General features: G+C 41.5%; 2 long non-coding RNA genes across 2 annotated transcripts; one reads left to right on the forward strand and one right to left on the reverse strand.

The window, feature by feature from the left end:
• Positions 1-1613: 1613 nt before the first annotated feature.
• Positions 1614-8313, reverse strand: LOC147757450 (uncharacterized). Its single transcript, XR_015321335.1, has 3 exons — positions 8098-8313; positions 2646-6419; positions 1614-2071 (listed from the first exon to the last, which is right to left on the reverse strand). It is a non-coding gene; the product is annotated as an uncharacterized LOC147757450 (long non-coding RNA).
• Positions 8314-8318: 5 nt separating this feature from the next.
• On the forward strand, positions 8319-16851 carry LOC111244951 (uncharacterized). The gene is made up of 2 exons (XR_015321334.1): positions 8319-8456; positions 16050-16851. It is a non-coding gene; the product is annotated as an uncharacterized LOC111244951 (long non-coding RNA).
• The last annotated feature ends 9736 nt before the right edge of the window (positions 16852-26587 follow it).

Here is a 26587-nt window from a genome sequence, read left to right on the forward strand (position 1 = left end):
TCAAATTCGCATAAGTTATACTTATGATAACAAAATAAATTGAAAAACACCGTAAGTCCATTCCAAAAAAGGAGGAACAGGCTGCAAACGCAAATCCTGGTAAGAGGAAGTACGCGTTCAGACCGCCCCATTTCACCCTGAACATAGGTTTTATGTGTTTATACGGGGCGAGGATCTTGAACGGAACGGCGGAGCGATAACACCTTGTCTCCATCTAATAGGGTCATTCAGTAACTCTGTTTAGGTTTTCTTCAGCAATGGCTTTTCCCAGGAGTATTGTTTCACTTCTGTTCGTTGTCCTTTACCACGATGGTCGAGTTTGTTCCGTCCATTCTGAGGTGCCCCTTTGCCCGATGCCTCGTCAGCTGTTACCACATATTTGAAGCTTGACCCCGACAATGCCCTTTGTCTCTGTCGATATGAGCCTTACGCTTTTGGCCAGGACCATCTTAGGACTTACGCCTTCGTCGTCTTGGTTGTCTGTCTTACCAGGTCCCCACACACGCCTCCGCTGTTACCATCCGCCGCACAAATAGGAGGCCCACATGATCAAATATTCTGCATCGCATGGCCTTTCGCTCGATGGTGACAAAGACAAATTGACCAGCGTTCGGGCATGGCTCCTGCATCTGCCATTTTTAGCGAATACCGCGAACGTCTTCGACCAGCGGAGATGGCTAAATTTGTTATGCTCGCCTGTCTGCTTACCTACGATTGCACACGCTCCCCAAAGCAACATACGGCTAGCGGGCGAATAAAGCCAGAAATGCATTTGTAAAGCCCCTTTGATATTTAATATCTACAATCTAATGGCTATTGCCCACTTTTGCTTAGAAAAAGAGGTGTTAATGAAATATGTTGCAATTAGTCAGGAATGGTGCGAGCGAGTTGCCACGAGGACGTTGTAGCATCGTCTACAGCGAAATGGGTTTGGGGCGGGCATTATAATTGAGTATGCATATTGCAATTTTCATCTTATTTCTGATAAAGACGTAAATAATTCCCTCATCAAAAGAACGAATCGGTAGAAACTATTTTAACAACAAAAAGCGTCTTTTTCTAGGAACGTATAACCCGTGCGTGAGTACTTCACGAATGAAGTATGAAGCTCATATATCACATGAAGGCAATGCAGTTACTATTAGGGTATAATGTCAGCTTTTTGCTCTTGAGTTGTCCGCTTGGTTACATAGGAGCTGGATTTAAGCTGGATTCGCATTACCGGCGGTTATATTTACATGAGTAACATAGGAAGCGACGATCGGGAGGTTTTTGTCTTTAGTAAGTACAGATCTGGCTCATGTAAGTGTTAATACAACCCAATTTGGCTGCTATCTTGTCAACACGCAGCGCTTAGTTTACGAGACACTTCAGTTGTTCAGAAACTTTAGTTCGCCATTTAGGCAAGATCTTATTATGATTAGGTACTGGCAACTTTTTGCTGCACAGTGACACCTCAGATGGGTCCGTTCTCCTTGGAAAGGTTTCCAGAACCTTTTCGATTATATTGGGTGGGAGGTTTCAATCACTACCAGCACGACGAAAAGGTATAGGGACAGCACTATAACTAAAAAAAAAAAAAAAAAAAAAAGAGATTTTCAATCACATGCGAGATTTTATTTGTCGCCGTATTTACGATCATGTGTAAACTGCATGCAAATGGCGCATTTATATTGCGATCCATTTTGCAATGCTATTTATTTTCCCCGACCAATCAATCACTGACGGTATCGATCATGATCGAAGCGGGTCGACTCCCTGATGTCTGGACTGAAGACACCGGTTCTGTTCCGGCAACGCCGGCGCACGACAATTCTATTCTTGCTTAAATTTTTATTTTTAATTTAAAATTTTAATAAAATCGTGTCAAGCATTACGAACGATTAGTAGATGATAGAGCACACCTTCGTTGTATCCTTCTCGGGGAAAGGACGTAATAAATGATTTCTCGTAATGAAACGTCGACTTATGATGTATCTTGTAAGGCTGGAACGCACATACACTCCGCTATAGAACGCGAGCTCTAGGGTCCCATTTCTGCCGGGACTGAAGTTTCGTAGAGGGTTTTTATCTTGAAATATAATATAAATACATAATATATATGTATGTAACACGAGGCCAATGAGTTCCTCGCTACCTGTCTACACGACATTTTCGAAAAAGCTAACGACATAAAACATAGGAAGGGTTTAGCCAGAACTGGTCATTTTTGAGGCTAACTTTTTGCGCATTCGATTTTCATTCTGTATTCAGTAAATACATAGAATAAAGAAAACCGTTTCTAAAGAAAAATCAAAGGGAGGCCATGCTAAACGTTCTCACTCCAGCTAACAACGTAGTGGCTGCTCCAAGTGTTACCTAAACTTTGATACCTTCTATCGTATTTTTTCTTTGGAACTGTGTTACCTCGTCGTCTGTTTTTGAATTTTCAAACGTTCCCAACTATGAATGAAATGAAAGCAGAAAGATAAACTGAGAGAAAGCTTGGTCTCGAAAAAAAAATCTATAGATACACTATCTATTATCGCTAGAGCAAAGAAGTTCTCCTGTTAAAGTTCAAGCCTTAAACAGCTATTGTTTCCATGCTGTGCCAAATTCCCTTTCTTAGATTGCAATGCGTGCCGCGGCCCTTTTCTAACACCCACCTGTGCTACAAGGCAAATCATTGACGCGATTGTCATTGCCAACCAGTCGCTTGCACGTTTCATTTCTTCCGTCTTCCATGGTGCGGGCCTATGTGCTTCGACACTCCCTGATGTGTCTGTACAGAGAGAATGTTTCATACCATCGGGACACATGGCCGACGCACGGCTAGGCGAAGGTACCCAGCTATAACTCTGTATACTTTAACGTGTCCGTTCATACGTCATCGTACCTTAGTATAAATAATGTGGCGCTCATATAGGGCAGAACACGTGCGAATACTCTTTCACATTCTACGCTATGTTCCTTGACCTACTTGCGACGCCCCAACAACACCAAGTCAAGAAGTCTGTGGGAGCTGTCTTCCTTGCGCCTTTGCTATCCCCTTTGTTTTGGCCTTCAGCCCACCGTAAGCAGCAGACCGACGGTAGCGGCGGTTAACCGACGAACTCAGGTAGACACCTACAGCGGCGTTTACTTTTGCATACTTCTCGGAGCTGCAGCGGCGGGATCGCCAACGTCAAAAGAAGCAGCCGCACAAAAGAATATATTAGCAGAGCGTATACTAGGAAAAAAAAAGAAGAAATCAAGAAGCAAAATGACTGGGATTGGGAACCGTTGCTGTCGCTGCTGCAACTGCATCTGTCGAAACTACTGCGCCGTCGCTTTTGCTGACTCCGCTGCTTGCTGCTTTTTGCTGGTGCCCTTGCTGCTACAGACTGTTCAAGTGGAAGACGAAATGACTTTGAAAGGAGGAGAGAGATGAAGGTAAAAGTGTGAGAGGAAACTGGATCGCCCCAAAAGCAGCAGCAGCAGAGGTAAGGCGAATCGACCAAGCTGTGCCGGGGCCGCCCCTCTCTGGGGACCGATTACCGTTGAGCTACGCGGGCGCAAAGGAGGGAAGGAATCAAGGGTGTTATGTCGGTCGGTTGCTTTGCTGAGGGACGCTGTGCTGCGCAGAAGGGAGCCCTTGTTCAGCACCCGTACGCCTCGATCAACTTGCCCCGTTTCTCACTGTATTTCAGTCTTCTTTCGAGCTCCAGCAAGCTCACTCTACAGCCACTTAATGGCAAGCAGGCGAACGATGTCGGAAAGCTGCCTCACTTCGACGGGTGCATATATATCGTGGCAGTAGGGAAAAACCATGCCGGGCAAAAAGGAGGATGTACAACTATCTGATGTTCCCAGCTAGGCGCACCAATGGGTTTATTTGCTCAAATATTGCTGCTTCTGCCACCGTGCTCATTGGTTTTGCTGTTGCAGTTTTTTGGTTCTAGACGCGTGCAAATGGTGAGTAAATTTGTACCTCTGCACATTGGTGCATGCTTTCGGTATCGCTAACGGGCCTCGAAGCCGAGATGGGCTACTGTCTGTGCGAAACTACGGCCTGAACAGCCTTTAAGCACTGAGGGATGCGCGCATCATCAGTGCAATACAGACGTAATTATGATGTCAATTTAGTGCGTGCGAACGTGGATGTGGCATGATATGAAAACCTCTACAGAGCACTGGGACACACAGTTTAGCGGCATAAAATGTATTTGAATAGCTGGGTAAAAGCATATTAATAGGACAGGCGTATTATGAACGACGCTGTGAGGCTGGTATAAAACAATGTGATCTATCGGCAAATGATGACTGTGATTTGAAGAAATTTCTAAACGGTTAAGCTTCATGGCGTACTTTCCCTCAAGGGCTACATACTAGAGTTAACTTCATTATAGGCTTTTATTAACAAATCAATTAGCTTAAGAATGATGACTCATTTCTTTGTTATATGCGAACGCAAGTTTAAAAGAGGAGCGTTAATGGCAGCTAGTGAATCGTGAGGATGGAAATGGTAAATATTCAATTCCTGTGAAGCATTGACTTACTCATGAGGACCTAATTACGTGCTTATATATGTATATACACTTCTGTCTACACACAAATGAACTATATGAAACGCTTGCTGTTAGCCTATAGTTGACATGTTTGGTAATTTACTCGTGCATACATTATACATCTCAGCTGGCCCTGGATGCTGAATGCGGTGGTCCTTTTTATACTAACAGACGATGATAGTATACTGCAAGAAGAAGCATCCTATCCTAATTGTGCTAATATCCTAGCTATAAAGCTTTAAATTAACGGCGCTCGAATGTGCCTATTCGCGAAAATAATTAAATATATTAAAGGAATAGTCCGTTTTTATAGATACGACCAGTTAATGGGCTCACTGGAAATGTCTTCGCAATGTCTGGGAGTAAGACCCAATCGAAGGTCATAAATCCGCTAGAGACTTCTTAGACCACACCGACAAATGAAGCCCAACGAGTCTCCCTCAACGGATCAAGGAGGGCTCGTTAGCTACTCGAATGAAGAATTTCCACGATCTACCCTCTACCGACCTGCCGGAAAAAACGGTGGAGCTACACCCTCTTCATCGGTGTTTCTGACATACGTATAAGATAACACATCACAAAAGACATGACATCGCAGCAGGCACCTTCCACACACCCCACGTTATTATATACATGCAACAATAACGGGGTGTCTGTCGGACTCTGTTCGCTGCAGGCGAGTCTTAGCAAGATCAAACGTGAGAAAGCTGGAAACGTTATGATAAAGCGGCAAACAACTGCCGTGTTTTGTCGCTGCCTTTGGCTGGCAACAGCAACGCCAGAACTGTCGTAGTTGCCATTGGCAGAGACGGCCGACTTCCCGACACTCGCTCGTAGGCGACGAGCGACCCATAATTGGGCATCAGGCTCTTCTTTCTTTCTCTTTGTCGTCGACTCCAATCTCATCGTAGTCGTCGTTTTCTTCATCACAGTCCTCGTCCTCGTCACCGTTGTCACATGCCGAAGGGCGCCAACGGTTATTCCTGTGCCGCTTGCTTGTCTGCCAGCTTTCCTAGGTTCTGCATTGGTCGCAGAGACCCGTACCTCTTCACTCAGCCAGCGCTGCCATTTGGCGTCATCCTTTTTGCTACTATTGCCGAGGTCTCTGTCTACACCCCCGTCATAGCCATCATACCGTACCCCAACTTCCTCCCGATTTTTATCTTGCTCGCCTGCTGTTCGTCCTTCTATCTTTCGTATCTATCCAGATTCTCTGTGCCTATTCCGCCAGCCCCACGTCGCCTGTCCCTTCTTTTCTGACAGCCCGACGGTCCTACATGGACAGCTTTCGCCCATGCCGTGTGCGAAAGGGCTTGTACCAGCGTATATGTTATCTCACTGTCGTCAGTATGATTACCCCACTCTGTCACCGTTAGCTAAACCCGCCGCCACAGTTCGTGGCGCGCAGTGGAGCCCCCGGCTGACTTGTCCCCCTTGTCGACGCGAACGCAGCGGTTCCGATGCCGCTCCGGCAGCGGCATCGGAACCAGCCTTTTGGCATCGCCCACACATAGCCAGCCAGCTAGCCAACACGGTTCTCCTTTGTGAGGCTTCTTCTTTTTTCGTTCTTGCTTTCTTTCTCACTCTTCCATTCTCACTTACTGCTACGTACAACGAACACTGCGATAATAGATACCCCGTTGACAAGAGTACAGACCGGGCCAGCTATGCAAGCGAGTGAGCCGCGGATGTGGCGTCTCCGCGAAGCTCACGCCAGGAATATGGCCTTCTCTTCGGTTCAGCATTCAGTCAAGTTAGCGCCTGTAGTCAGGCCACATAGCATTACTCCGGTGCTTTGGCTCGGGCGCCGGTGTACATCGAACTGCCAGCAGCCGGTGGTGCGTACTGCTTGCTGCAGTCACCAACGAACGTTGCCATTTTGGGCTTATCGTGCTGAAAGGACAAAGTACGAGTGCATAAATGACAACATCTTGGTAATGGTCTTCGTCGCCGTCTGTTGAGACTGTGTGCGCGGGTGACTGAGAAACGTGAGGGTGACGCAGTAAAAAGAACGAAATGAGACAGAAACACGAATAAGAAAAATGATGGGAAAGTTTATGCAGACTATAGGGATGCGAAAATGTCGTTACTAACACTTTAGGAGACAGCCTGTGGAAAAAAATGGTGGACGAGTCGTACGTGTGCGATGTTAGACAAATTAGCCAAAAGGGGACGAATAAAACCAATGGGTCATCATGGTAAACGTGTAAACAGATGTCGCATAGGGCTAAGTCGGTAATGCTTTGTATCTCCAGCCCAAGACTTAAGGGTCTCTTACATTGCAGAGATAGCGGCGGATACCATTAGAATTCCGATGGATTTGATTAGGAACAGTTCGTTGGCTTTCTCGCCATGCCTTTATTATAAAAAAAAAAACACCAAATGCATAGTAATTGAATAACTAATTTTTAATTTAATTAGAATAGAGTCATATCGTTTAAAATGTGCTGTCTTAACGTTGTTGTTTTATAGATTGTTTACTTAGTCCACTATATTCTAAAGTCTCCTTGCAGCGCAAAGTTCGATTCTAGCTAGCTCATATTAAATCCTTTGATATTCTATTCCTATAGAAATAGGATAGGGTCGTTTTCGCTTGGAACATGAAGTCCTAGAATTTTTCCTTCCAGCTTGCTTAGGATCTTATCATTTTAAATACTCATCAAAACTTAGCACAAGCGCTGAGTTACAAGAATCATTAATTTGAATCTTTCTTCTTCAAGCCAACTTACACTCTTGAACTGTAGAATTTTACAATAAGCGCACTTTGGGTATGTTTGACAGCGTCTGAAGGTTGCGGCGATAAAGGTTTGTTTACCGGACACTAATCGATAGGGCACCTCAGTGAACGGCTCCCTTTATTTCATCAACTTCTCTGGTACACTTTTATGAAAATATGTGATTTATTATCCGTGTACACGCCGATCCAGTGACACCATTTTCAAGGATCAATAAAACTGTTGTAACTAATAAAAATAATCAGCTTCTCACGAGAGCGAGTGCGTTGTAGGTAGCATCAAGAGATTATCAAAAACTTCGATGGATTTGCTATATTTTATTGCATGACATTGTTTCTACTAAGCACGCGCAACTTATATAGCAAATCCATTTTTATAAATAATATATACATTATATTATATTCTTATATATAACATATTTTTGTATATAACATATTTTATATCTAAAATAACTTTATTTTACAATAATAATACATTATCCATATAAGCCTATATTGCCGAAATCAGTTTTGAACTATTGCTTAAACGCAAAATAAGATACAACTTCTGCGTACTTGATGGCAAATAACTTGGTCGATCTTTTACAGTTTTTAATGTCCATTTAATGTTACTTGAGTTTGTCGACTGTGAAGATTACTAAATGCATATAATTCATTAAACTACATGATAACTTATCAAATTAATAGATTTGCGTAATATATTTGAATTGCGCTCCACTATAACCCCTTCGATACTAGAGCCAGTTTTTCATGTATAATAGTGCTTCATTCAAATAAATAGTGCTAATTAATACAATGCTGTTTTACTATCACGAAAAGAACAAAGTTGGGTCGTACCCGTATGCAGCATGAACTAGGCCTGCAATAGGCGGATAATACACAAGAACATCCTCTCATCACATGTCTTTCCAAGCTATCTCCGCCAAACTAGCGGTAAGAGATACTTGCAAATGCCAAGCCGTACAATAACGCACCTGCTAAGATACTGTTAGTTCTAGAGGCGCTGGATCAAAGATATTGTTATTATTATTTAGCAGACGCCAATTCTCTCTTGTACCGATCGCGCAAATCACGGGTTCCGCAAAATAACAACCGCCTATAGAGCAAAAAAACTGGGCACTGTCGACGTGGTGAACCTGCAGTCGCGAATGATAGTGGTGGTGCATTATAGAATGTGTAACATTGTCTAGTTGGAGGTAATAACCTCATCCCTTTCTTAGCTATAAATGTGCCCTGAGACTTTCCCACTGTTAGAGAATTTGTGGTTCAATCTCTCCGTTGACCTAGCAGTAGTTAATGGCCAATCCTTGGCAGAGCGCTGCAATTGGCTGATCACAGTGGAAACGTCAGGATCTCACGTCAGGAAAGAAGATACCGTTAGCCGTTATATTTTTGTAGACACATGATTTTTTCCTAGCCAGATCCTCTGCTGTCTACCGCAGATAGAAGCAACTCGTAACTGAACGGCAACATGAAGGACGCATGGCGAATAGCAAATGTCTACAGACATAGCTAGGTTTTTTATCTAGAGACTACACTAATCACATATCTCATCTAATATAATATAAAATACAAAGAGTTCTTTATTTTGAGCTAGATAAATAACATCTTTAGCGCATTTTGCAAATAGATCTAGACATCTAGATTTAAGATGGAACGCTTTGAAAATAAGTAAAATTTCTGTGTCTGGTCAAGATGGCTCATAGAGAAAAATGGCTTAAAAATGCTTTCGTCTTGGAAATTTCGATTGGTAAGTTACTTTTCGTAGTAGTCGACAAATTACGGCAAACGACGATAAAATTATTGCGAAAACTGACGCGTAAGTAGCTCTCATGTCTCTACGAAACTGAACACCCATTTCTAAATAGTTTTAAGTCATTTGAAAGAAACTCGATAAAACCAAAGGTCGGTGTCGCACGAATTAATGCGGTCGTATTTCCGGCTGAAAAATTCTATCGAAATGTAGCAAAATCGATCTATTTTGAAAACACCTAATTGCTGCGGATGTATAATGAATAGCGTGCGATAATAAAGTGCTCTATAATCTGTGGCAACGCCCACATTGACATCAAGACAGTGACCTTACATGTTTGTCGGTGTTGGAAGAGAATCATGCATAACAAGTTGCTGCTGCCGTCTGACAAAGCGATTGATTTGGACATTTACTTCAACAGTTGACGAAATTACAACAATCCATTGAAAAAAATCAACCAAAACTTACAACCATCTTCCATCATGACGATACCATACTACATACGTATTTAGCTACGTGGTACAAATTGGAAGAACTTTCATGATAGAAATTCTCATCCATTCGCCATATAGTCCATATATTGCATCATCAGTGTATCATTCATTTAAGTTTCAGCAGCGTTATGTTAACACTGTTAACTTAGCTTCAATTTAGGAGGAAAGTAAAAATCACCACAGACGTTCTTTAGTGACAAAATAATGGTTTTGTCACATGAATGGCAGAAGGTCACTGATGCACACTTAATAATATTGTACATTTACAAATTCTACTGTTGTCCAAATATTAGTTAGACAAATAACAGAGAAAAAAAATGAATTAATTATAAAAAAGATGACAGATGAATTTGCATTAGTAACGTTCATATTCATTGTTATATAATACAAGATGAACCGATAAATGGATACGAACACAATGAATATCGTTAGTCAAATCTATGCAAATTTACTTCTTTTCTTTTCAAGAATATCTTCTGTTCCTTTTCTCTATATTAATCGTCTCATCAGTAATTGGAAAACCTTTCATTACTAAGAACGTATGTAATATGAGCAAATCTAAAGCTACCACCGAAATATTCTTTGATTATACCAACGTACGAATGAACAATAATTAATCGTCCACCGTTTCGATTAAGTTCGGCGCGCGCAAAACACATCATTGACTGCCATTCACTGCCTGAGCGGTAAATCAACTACCGTTTACAAATAGGCAGCCATTAGATTGAAGTAAACGATCACAGTTGTAAGCTTCAGCTCAAAAGTCTCTTCTATGTTGGGGCACTACTGCCTTCAGTGAAATTGTCGGTCAGGACTGGTTGACAAACAGGCATTGCATTGTTCCTCAGGAATCTCACTAGACTTATTCTAGATAGGACGTTAACTCTTCAGGTCGGTTGACTGTTTTGTTCTGCTAGGACATACAGGGAAAGGCACTATAGCTAGTGCTATCAAGCGTGCCAGTCCGCCACTGCAGAGCAGATAAGAGTGGATGTAACTAAACAGCTTTCGATCCTTTAGGGTCTAATGGACATAACGTTGATGGAGCTTTTTCTCGACGAGTGTAGGTCTCCTAAGCCCATTCAATGGACAGTTTCAATGAGACTGAGCTACCGGCGGTCAACGTTCTCAGCCATTCACATAAACAAATTTCCTTTCAGAAAAAGCCAATTTTTATTAGAAGATCGGTCATTCTTTCATTTTACAAAAACTCGCCGAGCGTTATCACATGAGCAGCAGCTTTTCAGAACCAAAGTAGAAAGATAGTGCTAATTAAACATAACGGGGTTTATTAGAAATCTATCAACGTTCGCACCATCCGTAGAAATGTACAAGGAATCACAAGCGAACACTCGCAACGGTACGCTTGATTCAAATTTTCTGCTTAAACTAAGATCTCTTAACGCAGTTATTAACATCAAGTGACCCCCAAGGCCAACTATTTTCGATATGATCTTGCCGCTCGCATTTAGTACTTCTTCTACAACCTTAATCACTCTTGCATTTGTCGAAGCGTGTTCATCATGGGTTGCTATCCGTAATTGTTTATCCCTCACGTATTTCGGTGATGGTTTGCAAGGAATAGCTTTAGAACCTGCGCCTTAATAAGCAGACAAGCATGTACACATGTGCCAATTCAGCCCGCCTAGAGGATTGCTTAATGCCAGCACCGGAAGTGAAACTCGTAACTTAACCTTAAGTGTATACATGTTAAGTTTGTGTATCCAACGTCCAAAGATTGCACGCTCTCCCTTTTCGCATTCTAACCTCAGGCGGTCAGCAGCAGATTATGTTAATGAAGGGTCAGGCTGTCAAGTAATTCAATTCAAAGACGTAACTCGAACGCTACGTTACCAAAATGAGCAACAACTTAATAAATACACAATTATTTGTTTAGTTCCTTGCAGCAGCAGCTGCCGCAGTTATACAATAACACAAGAAGCAACACGGTCATTAATTGCAGCTATAACGACCTGAACAAGATGAAGATCACGTTCATTTACCCATAATGGCAGGTAAACTTAGGTATGGGCGGCAGAATTTTCAAGGTGGAAGAATTATGGTAAAAACCACATGTCGTCCTCTCCCTGGTCCTAATTCGTCCGTATATATCAGTGGGGCAACTTCTGCTTCTTACGGTTCGAGTACAGTGATATGTTTTCGCGATGGTTTGGTTGTAACGTATTCGCCCACTAAACTTACAATCACGTACGCCTATCGAGGTTTAAAATCGGACGTAAGCACACGTTTCGCTTGATTCGTGTTTGAAAGGGCCAGCCGTCTGAAGCAATGCTTGACGGTAGCACCAGAGTTCGGCTACTGTAAGGTTTGTATACGTAATACGACCTAATAGCTGACCTTAAGAAACTGGTCTTCACTTAATAAGAATTAAAAAATGCACATACAAAATTGCACTGACATCCTAGCAGCCAATTCTTTAAGTGTTTGGTCACACAGCGGTCACAGAGACAACCGCATTAGGTCTACATCGCATATCATCCACGGTGAAGATGTTCGGTCGCCTTGCCCACCACCGTTCTGAGCTTCTATCCCTAAGGGCAAATTTGTGTGGAGATAGTAAAGGAAAAGCGGCGATCTGGGGAGAAGAACCATGTCCGAGATGCCTAAGCAACTACAGATAGAGGCTCTTAGTCAGCGTTTTTTGTTTTCGTCGAATCGAACGTCAACAGATGTCATCACTTGCATCGGCTCATCGGCTCGTCGAAGGACCCAGCGCCCACCAGCCCATAGAGGTCCTTCGAAGGAGCTTTCAGGTGGTCATTTCTACAAATTGGGTTTAAGTGATTGCAAAGAGCCACTTGTCACGTCAGTTGAATCACTGGACCGACCATTGCACGTATACAAACCAACCGCGACAACATGTTGAACCTAGCGTGTTAAATGTAGATAAATTCCTTCGGAACACAGGCCTATCAACTAGTACAACCTCACCAAAAAATGGTGTCATTCTACGATAATATGTGTTCTTCTAATCCATATCTACGAAATATAAATATGTATGCAAATACGCCTAACGTAGATAGGTGAAGCCCTTGTAGATAAGGCAGTGTAATATAAATGGATCTGGATTCGATTGTCACAAGATGTTGTGATATTTTTATATGTACAGTTTACCGCACCTTGAGGTTGATATGATGATAGGAATGATAAAATACGATTCATTTAGATATCCGCAAAGACATATGATACAGGACAAATATCTTTAAACTTCTGAGCCGTACTTATTTCTTGGACAAAGTAGGCGTTATTGCGTTCGGTTAATAACGTTTTTTCGATATTTCGCACAAAAAACAGCACTAGAAAGCACTGTGCATATATTTAATGCTGGCGACAAAATATACAATACTCCGTAAATTACTTTCCGCCGACCTTCCCTGATTAACCGTGCATACTTTAGTTAAGGGAATATAAGTTGTAAGGAATATAAGTACAAAAGATGAACAATACAGATTAATATTTGGTATGCCCCCAGTGTCAGTTGCACAAAGAAATAGATACAAATACATGGAGCAGATATACATAAAGTGAACAAAAATAGTTGTGATAACCCGCTATGTTATACTTTCGATATGGAAAACGAAGCACGTCTACGGCTGTTCGTTCTGGAGTTAGATTGAGGTAGCTGGAGAACCAAATATGGAGTCTATGCTCTTAGTTCACTAGATCCTCAATGAACTTCTATTGCCTGCGGCAAGGAGCTGAATGACATCCTTATATAGCCACACAGATAATTCCCAAGCCCTGCAAAAAGCCATAGCAAGATGGTACACACCTAAATTTAAATCGTTGGACAATGTATGCACGAGGTTTGAAACCGAAGTACCTGACGAAAAAAGACGTAACTTAGTACCGATCGGTTGTGTAGTATGAGTGTTAGTTGGTAGAAGTTCCTCACCAGTTTTCTATATGAACGTATGCTGTACTACATTTGGGTACGCTTTGTCACAGTATCCCGCTTGCAATATATTAGATTATAACAGGTCTCTCTTAGAGCCTGTCGTCCATTGCAAGCATCCATTATACAGACAAAATACGTTATACACATCTGCCCACTACGGCCGACTCGCTTTAGCTTAAAAAACAGTTCGAGTAACCCAAGTTACTCTTGTCGGCAGAAGTTCCCAGCAGAAGTGGCTTCTGCCCGAAATGGCAATGTAATTAGCTACTATCTGTCGTACGCTAGGTGAAAGCCACATGCCGTAATAGAAGATAATAAACGAAAAAGGTTGAATTAAAAAAATAACATGTGATGATAGAGATTGATTAGAGCTTGATTACCACGTGACTTGTTTCGGCGTGTAAAATCTCGGTTTTTTAGAAGCGCAAATTATCTTGTGTCAAATTTGACTTTTGAGTCATCTTCAGTCATACTTGTCAATTCAAGTGTGTATCATATTTATTTCAGATTACATAGAACTGAAAATCTGAACACTACAACTGATGCTCTTTGCGTACTTCAATAGACAGCCTGACTGCAATTTTACTATTTCTCTACCTGTAACGTGAGTATATTTTGATCCCCTCTATTTTTCGCTGTCTTGGCGCCATGTCAGTGAACCCATATAGACATCTTGAAAGAATAAACTTAGAAATCTAGCCATAGGCGAATCCCACTGGAATACGAAGACCCTTAACCTATTAGCGTGATCTCTAAGGCTAGGTACGTTCAATAGCAATTTCCACTGTGAATCTGTCAGCCGCTGGGCATCGTCACAATCGAGCGTTGCTACAGACAAAGTAATGGCACATACCAGTACAGTATTACGTTGGGATCATTCGCAATAGCTTCGAGATAAATGAATGGACAGGCACATATTCAATTGAAAGTGAAGGGAGAAAAGCAAAGATCCGGTTGGCCCACATGTTTCCTTTACGTGCTGGCGGGGCTTGAGTTCGCCAGCGTTCGCCAATTCAAATGCTAGCGCAGAAATGAGCTAGAGCGAACTGAGGTAAGAGTCGGCAAGAGCTATCCGCCGCCGCCTATCTTTGGAGGACGACTTGTCTTTAGACCCAGGGGACCAATTAGGTCTCCGAGCGTGTACCGGCAGCAGTTGTGGTACCAACAGAAAAAGTAGAAGGCAAACAGATTCTACCTCGGCGGACGAATGGTGTACAGGTTACACTACAGTGAAGAGACCCGTCCTAGAAGCTTACTTCTTTTCACCCGACCTTTCTATTGACCAGGGGGAGGTAGAGGGACCCCTATGTGCCCCAACTGGGGCGGCTCCGTAGACCCCAATAGGGTCCGGTTTAGGCAAACGCACGTCCCTCGAGAGAACCTGACCTCATAAATTGTGCGCTGGCCTCACGCTGACCCGTGTCTGATTCGGCTCTGTCAGTAGGTCTGCCCGGCATGCTATCCACCAACCTAATTACCAATGTTAGATCTACCGAGTTAAACTAAGGTCAGGCAGTTTGTTGATGTTCAAGGCGACAAATTCTATTTGTAGTAAACAATAAGTCTCATACATAATCAGCTCATTGTGGCTTGAGTTGCTTGATCTGACGATTTCTGAGGCTGAAACCTGGTTTGAGTAATACCTGTAAGTCAATGATGTGGCCTAGGGACTTCCACCAATAGACCAAATGCCCTCGTAAGTTTCAGGAAACCGAATACTTATGATAGTAACCCCAATATATTTCCAGAGTTTAATACCAACACTCCCCTAATCCTAAGGTAGCAAGCTGATTCTAGTATAATCAAATTGCTATTGCTAGCTGCACCTAACCTCTGTTTAGCATTCGTTGATGTATATTAATGGATAAGCGCTGTTGGCCAAAGTAAAGTCTTATGCCTCACTTTATTGGTAAAGTTTTAAAACTCCTACTGAAGCCATGACAAATAAAGCCTTAGAATGGATGGAATTACTTATTCGGATGAATTTTCAGTTTTCCGCGACGTAAGGTGCTTTATCAATTATTGCTTGAATAAGCCTATGTTTAGCCTCTTGGAAAACCCGGCTTACGTGCTGTAAAGTAAAAAATAACCACCACGCTAAAGCCTCCGGGAAAAACAATTCTTTGTCCTTATGTTAACAAAGAGTACGCTAGGCCAAAATTAAATTCTTAGCTGTAACACAAAACAACGAAAGGAAATAGTAAAAAAGGTCATCTGAAGACTAGGACGGTACCAAACCATGTCGGAATGGCTCCGAAAATTTTACCTTGAAAGCCCGGAGGTGGAAAGAGTTTTCTTCTTCATGTATCTATAATTCTACGAAGTCAACTTATCCGGTTTTACGACTCCAATAAGCAGGCATTCAGACCTAGATTACCTTGGGCTAACATCAGGCAACGTTTAGTAAATGTGAAAATAAATTGTTTCCTTAATTCAGTTATTTTAGTTTCTTCAGTTTCCTTTTTCTATCTAAACCATTTTTGATCCATTATTTTCCTTCGAATTTTAACTCGACTTACTTTACCGTGTTGCTTGTGTAGCGACGTAAAAGCCTATTTATTTTTCGGGCATTTTACACTCACCGTTGTCAGTACGTATGAATAATCTTTCCTTTTCCCCACAGTCTCACGCTGGCCGGACAAGACTTTGCGCATGGTCCCCATTCGCTCGTCTGCCGGATCAACGTTATGATCGGCCGCCCCCTTCGCCACGTTGCCCGCGCCACCTGCTTCGTTTCAGCATCACCTTTCATCAACCTGTCTTGGCCGGCCAGTGGATCGGTCACTACTGGGGTCCCAGAAAGAGCGCAGAACCTTGTTTGTCCTAAGAAAACGAATGCAGCGGACGGAACAGTTGTGAAGTGACGGGAACGTTACGAGAGAAAAGGAGGGCAACAGACGCAAGAAGGTTGCCTCTTAAACCGCTAAAGTAACGTCGTAGACAACAGACTGACCTGAGAGACCTTTTTCTCTTTTGTTATTTCTTCATCGTTCGGTGCCGTTGCCTTTCCTGCTGCTTCTCGTCCGCCACACATAGTCTGGTTGCCTCTGGCTAGGAAGGCCTTACTAATGGTACGACCGCTAGCCAGATGTTAATAGCCTCTCCCTGTTTCGGTTGGGCACAGGGTGGCCTTAGTCATCCCCTTAGGGTTCACCTATGGGTCTTATTTTCCCACTTCCATGCGCAAGGCAAAGGATGCAGGGCTACCACCGCACAGATCCCTGCTTTCTTTCTGCTAGCGTTCACAGTTTCTTATTATCCCTGTCACATCCTGCTCTGCTACCATCGACTAATTACACCCGCTACGGATTGCGTCATAGAGAGTGAAGCAGACCCTTGAGGTCTGAAGCCTCAAGGCAACGCAATGGTGAACACCAACTTGCTACGATGCGCCCTACATATAAAATAAAGTTTGCTCAGCCATGCTCGTAACTCTGTTTTTTGACCGGTTAAAGCGGCATTAGAATTGCAAGAGGCATACGACACGGTAGCGGAACAAAAGCTACCAGTGATATTCCAGTATATATGAACGAAATGAAATAGTGGAACTTCCACTGGATTAAGGACTATATGGTAGTTTCTTAACGCTATCTTAAATACAGTCTGCTGACCATTAGTCAGATCCAGCTATCCGCTACACAACCACACACGTCTCAAGTAACACATTGTTAATTAAGTTGCCCGCAGTGGTATACGTTGATTCGTAACCATAATGTTACTCCTATAGCCTTCCTTCCTCTAAGTTAGTAAATTTACATACATACTTTAAGTTCAACAGACTTAGCCTTCATATAGATATTGCTTCATCGTCATGGTTCATATTATGCTTATCACCTTTCACTATGACGAAGCCTAACTCATCATTTATCTCTACAACTTGACCGTTTTCAAGCATATAAAAAACACTGCTATCCAACACGAATTTATCAGTTATTTTATCTGTTACATAACCTAATGATTTCCGATTTATATATAGTGAAATATTTATTTTTATCGAAAACCAGTTATAAAGAATTAGTAGAGTCCTCCCCATATATTAATTGCTATCAAAAGTCTTCTTAGGAAGTGACGCCCAAAATCAGCAACCTATATACACAGCAGGGCGTAATGAACAGCAGTATGCACTTAGGTCGGTGGAACGTTTACTGGAGGGGGGGGGGTCCTAACGTTGGAGCGTTGTCCCAATATGCCTACGTCCACCGTTCTTTCGTTATAACAGAGAAATAAAGAATGAAAAAAAGAAGGGTTACGGATTAAGCGCAGCGCATGACGTATACTGTCGTCCGTCTTCCGTCATTTACGTCTTCTGCACAAAGCTGGGTATTCAACTTTGGCGATAAAATTTTGGCAAGCCATTTTTCGTGGCAAACGTACGTTCATTCCTTATGCTTGGTATCTCAACGTATTTATGATGGAAAAAGTCAGTGTGTTGTTTTCCAAATTTAACGAAGATCAGCTATTGTACATATATGAGGAATGAGCGTCGCATCAAAATTCAAAGCTTTCTTTTTTTTTACATGTCATACAACTTCGAAAAAATTCGAGGAAGATTTATATGAAGCAGATCGAAAGATCCTTAATAAACTTAAGATTTAAACTATTTAAAAATGTATTTAAAACGAATAAAAAAAACAGTTTTGATACATCTGAAATTTAGGCGTTGAAAATATTTGTTACCAATTGGGTCGCTTAGCTGGGTTTTAATGGTTAGATTTTTTTAACTTTTTGCACCTTCTGGATGTTTTGTCCATTTGAGCCTTGCATCTTAGGAATCTAATATCAGCCCAAAATATAATGTAGCTAATTTTAGAAATATTTTAACGGGTTTACAACTATTAATATCGCTGTGCTACACTGCTATTAAAAAGTTGTTAAAACAACAATATTTTTAGAGTGACTAGTTAGCGATTGGGGTTTCAGGCTGACGCTGGAATTAAGGTAAGTGACGATTACATTGAATAAACATGACCATCAGAAGTGACTCTTCCAGCCAGCATAAAATAGTTCTTAAAATATCTCTTTTTGATTAGATACAATGTTAGAAAACATTCTTATCTTAGGAAATCTGAGAATAGCCGGATTTAGATGCTCTATATATGATGTAAAAACACTTTTCACGGGGAAAGAGTTCCCTTTTCGGACTTATTGGAAACACAGAAGATTCTGTCTGGGTACCTATTGGGAATGATGCTTTATATGGGACGTCTTTCGCGTTTATCAGCCATTTCGATGGAGCGGACTCCGTTATTATTGATATTGTTAGCGTGAAAAAATATCGCCCCAAAATGATTCCAGTGAGTCTAGCGTTGTCAATCCTCTGAGAATAGTCTAGGATTGTTGCCGTACTTAATGCAGGTAAGAAAAGTAGAAGAGAAGGCTTAGCGCAGGCTGTCAGTCAAACGACAGCTTCGATGAGTCTGTGATGAATGAAAAGCGTGCGAAAAAATGGCGGAAAGAGCTAGCGATTCCGGAACGTACGAGTAATTCAAGACAACCAGCTGAGTTACTCGATGTTATTACTGATTAGCTAGAAAGGTCAAGTTAATTTGCTAAGTTCATTCTTCATTCAAAGGATTTCAACACATACTGATTGAAAGAAGGGAAGGTGCACACACTACTTATAAATAAATATAGTTGTTTATATTTACGCATTACATGAAAATTCGAAGGGAATTACGCTCTTGGATTCCTCGGTTCACGTGCCATGCTAAATGTTATTGGTGAGCAAATTTTTATTTATAATTTTATTTATAGGAATAATAAATACCTAGCTGCATTTCGATCATTTGGTCTAACAATGTCTAACAAATCAACGATTTGCGGTTAGCCCAGAGCGGCGACGGGAATAAAACGTAATGAAAGCAGTATTTAAGGACCAACATCACTGAGATATTTGTAGAAATCTACTTTGTACACTTTCAATTAGGCTCTTTTTTTTTTTTTTTGGAAGAGTGTTCTTCACGTAGGGGACGATACAAATGGGGGAGTTCGAAAAATGAATTTATCATTATATAATTCGTTTATAACAAACCATCTAAGAGTTGCCTTATCCAGTATGGTCGTAGATCTTACTATACAAATATATTTAAGCTTAGCTAGTAGACTATATTTTATAAATACAACACATATTTACGAGATCAGGATTAAGAAATCATCATAGATTGACCTAACATTTAGCTAGCTAACTATAATAGAATTGTTATTTCATATATAATGAAATCGTTCATGTGCATTTTAGGGACTTCTAGTAAGTAACTTACAACTTGGAGGTTGGAAAATATCTATTTATATTAGCAGATTTACCACTACATTATTTGAGGTCAATAGATATCATTTGATCATATAGATAGAACGAAATGCGAAAGCGAAGCACAGAATACAGCTGAGATTGGTGCTGCCGCCTCTTCTGCTAAAATGGTTTCCTATCAGATGACGTGATGATCTTTTGATCTCCCCTCGTGTATTTTTTGTATCTTCATCTGTGGCTTTAGTCCTTGCTTGCGCTTGTCCCTTGAGCGAATTAAGCCACGGCGCTTTTATATTAGTTATGTACCGATATTCAAATCGGTCGATAAGATACCGGATCTACTCCACTATTCTAAGCACTAGCGCTTTATTACTTCCAGCGAAGGTAAGGTTGTCATATACTACATCATGTGGGTCTGAAGCACAAACGAATTGTTTACTTCGAGAAGTCAGCACAAGATGAACACATAAGAAATGGGATGTTTACCAAATATTGGCCTAGTATCGAAGATTCGGTTCAAAGTTTTGAGCGCAGCTTTTTCCTGTAATGTTCATAACAGCAATTCAATATTTTGAATCTCATCCAGAAGTATCCCGTCACATTTAGACAGAAGGGGGCTCTTAGCACGAGACCCCCCCCCCCCCCTCACACTAATTATTAAAACAAAATATCAAGTAGCGTTTACGAGTCTGGATGGACGGCAGGTAAAACTAAACGGCTAGAGTTCTTGCTGTTTAGCTTGTTTCCCGTGACGCAGTGCTTAGCAAAAGCGGTCTAAGTTGGACACATGCTGTCTACGCACTTCATTTTGATGTAATAAAAGCCAGCCGAAGAAAGGCGTGAACCTCAGAACATTTATTGGTCTTATATATATCGCAACTACACTTTGAGAAAAGTGGTTGCTAGTCGTCAGATATGCTTCTGGATATATTATTCAATAACCTTCTTTTTTTGGTTTAATTTTCACTGTGAGAAACTGTGATACCATTTCAACTTTATCGACACACAAAAGCGTCGTTCGAAATCATTAAAGCTAATAATTAGGTCTATTGGCTTATTCAAATTGTAGCGCTCATACGACTCGAATTTTTAATATCCACAATTCTAACGTGCGCAAAAAAATACGTCGTAAATTCAAGTTCGTGAATTCTCATGTAATTATGCTTCATCTCATTAATTGAAGGGTCCGTTACCTATTTGTTGTAAAAATTCTGCTACTACCATTAGCCTGTCCTGAACACGATTTCCATAGGACTCCTGTTCGGCAGATTATCTTGGCGCTAGTGAGCAGTGCAATGCGGCCTGCACAGAAAAGGAAAATCATCACAGTATTTCGGGACCAATGACAGGACGGACGAGTGCTCTCGCATAACCAATATAGCAGAACGTCTAGTGACATGTAAGGGGGGGAGAAGCAACTCAGTCGGCGAGGGACCGAAAAAGGTATGGCCAAGGGCATTAGACGTAAAGGGACCCACAGGAGGAGAGGACGAAAATCCCAGGAGAATGCTCATCGACTTGACGCGAAGGAGTATCCTTAACAAAAAATAGCAGTATGTGGAACCAACACAGCAGCAGCCCAGCTCTGAAGGGGCTGAGCTTCCACCAATTTTACAATGAGGGGAACACGGATTTCTTTACTTAGAAACTTGACCACACGATTGGCGCAACCGATTTCCTTCTGTAGTGATTAGAGTAAACGTGCAGTTGGCAGTTCCTTGTCGCTTGATTATGAGCAATCCATAGCTGTATTTGATCTGTGAAAAAGGTTGCCTAGAGCGAATGAATAACCGCCAAAAGAAATTACGTTATCTTTGCAAAATCATAATCACAAAATAAATACAATGTACAGGATACACACTGTCATGAAAATACGGATAGGAAAAAAGTGGTTAGTGACGCTTTGCATGTCGGAAACGATATGGAAACGTGCCCTTGATATAAACAGGAGTTTAGGAAAAAAAAAAGTGAATGAAAGCTTTTGTACATAACAGCCGTTGTTTTGGCATCGATTCGAATATCAATATTATATTTAAGCACTGGATGCCAGAGTTTTACATACGATTTATTCTTCTATGGACGGAGAGTCAAGTGGAAAGCGGAGTGTTTTCTTATGCCAGCTCTTATGCCAGGAGGATCTTAGACAGCATAATGGTAAATATTATCAGAGCGCACCAGTTGTACTTAACGAAGAAAATATCCGCGATGCGGTTCATTGCTGGTATAATATTGATTACATTAAACCATAGGTATTTACGTAACAACCTTAGCGTCAAAATGCTTTCTCATCTAGTCAATCACGTATCTGCAACAATCTTACACTTTGTATTTCACAATTTACGCCTTTTACTTAATATACAAATCGTCGTTGGGCCAAACCCGAGTTTTCCAGATCAAGGAGCCGAAAACCGCTGACAAGCTATTTTGATTATTGTACCAATGGCACCGATACTGTGGCTTAAAATAACCACAATTGCATATGATCTAGCATATGGACTGCCTACTTTGGCCTTATATCAACCAGACCCCGTGCTTCTACACATACGTTATCGACAGAACACCATTAATAAATAACGTAGCAAGTTTCTCCAACGTAGTATCCTTCTCATCATTTCCTATTGTTCTTATGCTATGCCCCTACATAGAAAAGTTCCGCTCATTCCCGATAAAACAACAGCATTTAATAGGACGAGCTAGTCCCTCCCGCCTGCTGCATGATCCTGCTTAGGACGTTGATCACAGAAACTAAGCTGCAGGCTGCTGTATCTGTAGCTACAAGACATGCATCCTCTTGCCCACCAGGACAAACGACGAATTCACTGTGCCAGTTGGTGGTTACAGTGGGCAGAGCGTGCCAGATCTCGCTTTCCCTCTGTGTAAGTTCTCATAGCGCCCTTACGAAAGGTAAACAATCATGGCATTCCGTCGTCTTGCCTCCAGCCCATTTTTCGATATTGCCCTAGAAGCTGTCTACCCATCTGTTTGGCCACAACCGAAGGAAAAACCCTATGAGGGCCTGAATCGGGCAATGACTCCTCTCATAGGACGCACATATATATCACCCGAAATTGGTACTGTAGAACATCATATTATTGAGATCGTCACTGTGGGTGAAGGGAGACGAGCGTTATAATCCCCATGATGATTAGATGACACTGGTTTATAATAACAGTGGGATTTCCTAGTAATTTTCTACATTTATATATATATATACTGACTTGAAAATAATGATACCATCACAAGGCAGCTAATTTCACTGAACTAGGTTTCATGAAGCTTTTCTAGAAACAAATTTGCTATTGCATCTCCCATACTATATTGTGTTGATGGTGACTATTATATATATAGAAGTTCAAACGGCAGATTATCGTTGACGTATTGATACTTTATTTATTTATGTTTCACCTGAGAAATGTATTCCAAATCCCTAGAACCCTGTGTCACCAGCAACGCAGTTGTTTTTCCGCTGGACAAATTCTAACAGGACTAGAACAGAAATTGCAAAACCCGGATGAGCTTCACGCTCCACCAAACGGCAATCCACATACTAATGGTACGCTGGACTGCCAACAAACGGCGAAATGCATGGGATTTGCGCATCGAGCACTGACTATGACCTGACTGTTATTCGACCGATACACTGATGTCACACGAATGCGACACTTACCTCGCTTGCCGTTAAATGAGATTTTGCCCTCTGATTTGCTAAGTCTGTCCCTGCTACCGCTGGCGCCGCTATGGGCAAACCCAACCAACAAATGGGACGAACTCCGCCAAATCTTTGCCATCTCTCTATACACGCTGTAGAGGTAAAGACGACAGTGGTAATTGAATTAATTTTAAGAATCTCAAAGTTAGTTATTGCAGTATTAAAAAGCTTGCACTTTAGTACCTGGCACCAACTTTTTACAGCAGTCGGTGGTCGTGTATTGGGACCTCTAAGTCACGCTGCTTTGACCCCGTAAACCAACGGATCCACAGAGCCAAACTGAGCTGGCCAGCCATGCCTTATCGGCAATTACCCTCTGGGAATGCTCGAATGTTTCGCATGGTTATCTAAAGATTCCTGTACTGGTACGCATATTCGCTCCGCGCGTTTCTATCCCTTTTCGAGTTCTGTAGACAGACGTACATCTGCTCAGGGTCCAGGAACATAAGCTATTCAAGAAGCAAGGGACTTGCGAAAAACGCAAGAAGTAGGAAGCCTGATATATGCGCAGAAGCAGAACAGAACTGAAAAGATATTAAATAATAGGTTATTTGCGCAATATTCACCTGGCTTGCGGCTATCGGAAAAGTATTACTTTCATTAGTAAACTAATCGGGTTAAGTGATGCAATCAGAGCTAGCCAGCAATATGTAATTCTTGCCTTATTTATAAATTCGTTATAAATTTCAGGTTGAGGAGGACTCTACTCTATTACGTTAAACTTTTCACCCTCAATTTATAATAGATACTGTGGTGATTACAACGCTAAAATAAGATAATAGCTAAATAATCTTGTGACCTGTAGTTTAGGTTGGACAAGGCTAAGCCATTTAAACTACGCAAAAACGAGCGTGGTTTGGGTGAAACCAAACAGTTCTTCTATCTACTGACGAAGTTACGTGTATGTAATGAAATACAAAATTGTAATATTATGGATGGATGTCGCAATTTCGTTTTAAATTTTCGTTTCAGGCGAGTAGTTAGAGCACCAAAACAATCACTGATATCACGTCCTAAACACTAGTTCGTCCCTAATAAAAACATTTCCTTGAGTTAAAGCAACACGATGGGCACGAACTTGCATAAAAAAGTTATTATTGATTACAGTGGTTAAGGAGAATCATCGGTAGAGAAATATTAGTCGCACTATGACCGCTAATCTTTTACATTGTGTACTGGTTAGCTATTTGGGATGTAAGGCCTTAATCCAGGTTAAGTGTGGCGGCCCATTTGCCGTGGGCGATATGCGTTCATCCGCTACTCCTTGCTGTCAAAAGGAAGTCAGCTCTTTACAGAATATAACAACAAACTCGTCATAACGTTGTGAGACAGTGCGTCATTTACGAAATTTAGATAAAACTCTATTGTCCAATTTCTTTGCATAGGGCGAAGCATTTTTATTTGCCTGAAATCGATGAGTCACGTTATTGCGAGACAAAATCCGAGGGGGATTTTTAACAGACGAACTGGAAGATGTTCAGTATGATTATGATGAACGTTTGAAGGACTCAAAAATAAGAAAGAGCTCAGAAGGCCATTTTTGATGTACTTAAGTTATCTACAGATAAATTCACAGCCGTTTTGGAGAGGAGAGTCCAATTGGGCCAAATATTAATTGGGTCATCCAGTAGGCCTTAGCTCATGTACTTATTTGTCTATTTCAGATTCTTTGATAATTTCCTACTCTTAAAACTTGATCCTACGGTAACTTCTATATTGTTTGATGTATGATTACTGCTAAAAATTCCTCTGCAGAATAAAGAAGGAATATTTCGAAAGTAACCAGTGAGCGGTTTAGGCCTCCGAGTTGAGGCCGTAACCACAGTGAATGACAGTTTTGGATTGAACATTGAATATGACCATAAGGAGTGACACTTCCGGCACATGCAAAATGAAATGCTTGATTTTGTTTAAACATAGCTGGACCAAGAAAAGGGCCCACCGCGTACAGACACTGTCATCCGGGGACCTTATGGGTAATATGTACGACTGTCGAGCACGAACAGGCGACAGCAGAATTAATTATTATTCTATTAATATCTCTGGACATTAGCAAACATCATATATACAACGTATACTACTATACAGCTACCCGCACGAAATATCAGTTTTTAGACATACCGTTCCCCCTTATCACCTTCGTCATCTTCATGGTATACGTCAACTATCACTCACGGTGGGTTTCGACCAGTGGATATATATATGTACAGGGAAGTTTTCTTTCTGGGACCAAACGACATTTGCATTCCATGCGGCTCTGGGTCTGCCGCGTCATATTTTTCTAACTTGGGCTATTGTACCTGCATACGCTCATGGATGTATCGTGTAGCATATAAAATACATTGTACATGTGGAGTATGTAAAACTATTTATATAGACACAGGTAAATGCAGAGATTAGTAAGGTATCACCATCCCTTACTAAAACTTACTAACAGGTCAATATATATTGATTTATTATTTCACTGTAACATATGAGGGCCTAGATTCCACGTAAATGCTAGGTGGGCTTAGGGCTTACGCTTCGTATGGTGCTTCATTTGATATGTAACAGTTACATAAACTATTTTGCGATTATGCGATGTTACACAAAATTTAACCAAAATACCATGTTTGACAGCGTAATTACATTTTCGACCAGGCTGAATTCTAATCGTACCTCTATATAATTTTCCACGTAAGCATTTCGAGAGGTCTATATTATCTGCTGAGATAATTAGGCTGGTTCCGAACAGCGCCATGTGCCAATTACGTAAAAAAGAACTAGCTACTAGAAGAAAGCTGCAAATCAAATCTTCCCGCCTAATTCTGTGCGAGGGACGGCAAAGCACCTCGCCCGAGTCGACGGGCTAGCTGGTTCTCTTACTTCAGGAGGTATTTACAAAGCCTTACCTATAACGACACTATGAAAAGGATGCGCAAAAATGAATAACATCGAGTGAAACTTTTCCACCGCCGAGCTCACGGCTCTCTACGATTCATATTGCAAGACCTCAAAGCCTCGTGTGCAATAGCTAAACGCGGCCACTGTTTCCTAATATGTTGGCCTACTCTATTCACCCACCCATGCCACGAGCAAGGGGTGGATGACCAAATAAACTTACTTCCCTTGTAGTTGCCCTCGTCCACGCCTGCTACTGTCTACCTTGAGCACTAGCTAGCACTCGATTTTTCTCCTGCTAAAACCAGTAACCATTTTGAAAGTT

The sequence above is a fragment of the Varroa destructor genome, unplaced genomic scaffold (genome assembly GCF_002443255.2).
Source record: "Varroa destructor unplaced genomic scaffold, Vdes_3.0 BEIS01000002.1, whole genome shotgun sequence".
In the NCBI taxonomy this organism is placed as follows: Eukaryota; Metazoa; Arthropoda; class Arachnida; order Mesostigmata; family Varroidae; genus Varroa; species Varroa destructor.